This window comes from Lathyrus oleraceus, chromosome 1, assembly GCF_024323335.1.
Source record: "Lathyrus oleraceus cultivar Zhongwan6 chromosome 1, CAAS_Psat_ZW6_1.0, whole genome shotgun sequence".
In the NCBI taxonomy this organism is placed as follows: domain Eukaryota; kingdom Viridiplantae; phylum Streptophyta; class Magnoliopsida; order Fabales; family Fabaceae; genus Lathyrus; species Lathyrus oleraceus.
The window spans coordinates 406,987,103-406,988,750 of NC_066579.1; the positions used below are offsets into that span (position 1 = coordinate 406,987,103).

The 1,648-nt window shown below is 37.0% G+C and overlaps 1 long non-coding RNA gene across 1 annotated transcript; it reads left to right on the forward strand.

Moving 5' to 3' along the window:
• Window positions 1-729: 729 nt before the first annotated feature.
• Window positions 730-1,648, forward strand: LOC127075963 (uncharacterized). Its single transcript, XR_007786727.1, has 3 exons — window positions 730-930; window positions 1,045-1,294; window positions 1,421-1,648. It is a non-coding gene; the product is annotated as an uncharacterized LOC127075963 (long non-coding RNA).

Genomic DNA, 1,648 nt, shown 5'->3' on the forward strand with positions numbered 1-1,648 from the left:
AATGCAATGTGAAATGTTTAATGATAAATTTGCTTAAATTATATTGGAATTAGTGCGCTCTGTATCCTGCCAGGGAAAATTCACTGATAAGAGTGGTTTTGAATTGACTTTCTATTTGTAATATGGTGTGTTTTCTGGTTAATTTGCTCTAGTGAGGTTTGAATGACTGCAACTGTAACCTGCTAGTGAAATATTGCTGACAGTATTTGTTTTGAACTGATTTTGTAACTTTAGTATGATTGTTTTGTGCTGAATTTGTTAAAATGATCTTCAAAGTCGAATGGCCTTAACTGTAACCTGTTAGTGAAGCGTCATTGACGATGGTTGTTTTCTACTGATTTTTAACTGTAATAATCTGGGGGAAATGTAACCATTAACATCACTGATAAGAGTTGCTTCTTTACTAGGCTGAAGTCGGGGCTTCTGCCGGTGGTGGTACTAGACGGATGGCTGCACAATCTGGGGGTGATGAATTTTCGATGCAAATCCCAAACAATAAGGTGTGCAAAGTTGCCCGAAATATGTACACCCATGTACTTTCTACAGTGTTTTGTTTATAGTTGATTTGGTTTCTTAGGTCGGCCTTATAATTGGTAAAGGAGGAGAAACAATTAAGAGTATGCAAGCTTCTACCGGAGCACGGATTCAGGTTATCTCTTGTTCTTTGTTTTCTCTGCTTCTTTTGTTATATATTTTCAAAATCATAATTATGTTTGAAGTTGGATGGTGTTAAGGTTAACAGCTGACTGCCCAAACTCTCATGTCTCAAGACTTGGATTTTCCATTGTTAGTAACTTTTGACAACTAATGCCTTATAATTGAACAGATTACTTTTAATGTTAAACACCAATTGCGAATGGAAGATCGAATTTGGATCCAACTCCAATCCGGCTCAGAATTCCGGTGCGGTGGATTTTCAGAGAATCGCAGGTATTAGCTTCTCTTCCTCTTGTTGTGTCACTCGCTATGTATCTTATTCTTCTCAACTGTGATTGCGATTCTTCTTCTTCTTCAACTCTTCTGAACTGTGTTATGGAATTGCAGAGTCATCACTGCGGTGGTTACGTGGCGAAGTGGTCACGCGAGAGGGAAGTGAAGTGAGCTTCTCAGAGATGAACTGTGAAGAATGAGCTCTAATCTTTGAGCAAAAAGCAACCGATTCTGAATATGAGGGTAGAGAGCTTGAGAGTGAAGAGTGAAGATTGAAGGTGAGGAATGAAAAAACTAGAAAAGCTTCTGATTGCACTGTTATATACATGGTATTCTCAACCAAATCGGGCAACGGATCGGGCAGGTTAGTTATGTTAGGGCAGGTTGTTAGGATTTTTGTTAAAACTCTGTTAGTTGCAAGTTAATTTTATATGTGAATTGATTTTCTATTAATTATTTCCATCAGTTAAAATAGTTGTATTGCTTGCAGGGATAAGTCAAAATTGGACCTTAGCTTGCAGTTCAGCTGGATTTGCACGTTACTTCTATGAAGGTTTGTTGTGGTTGGAAGTTCTGCTGTTAAAATGTTAGTTTGTTTTGTTAGTTACAAGTCTGTCAAATCAATTTAAAATTAGTTAGGTTAAGTTAGAGAACTAGTTAGTCATGGTTATTATGAAATTAGAAAAAAAAACTTAACTGTTAGTCAAAGTCCTGCTGT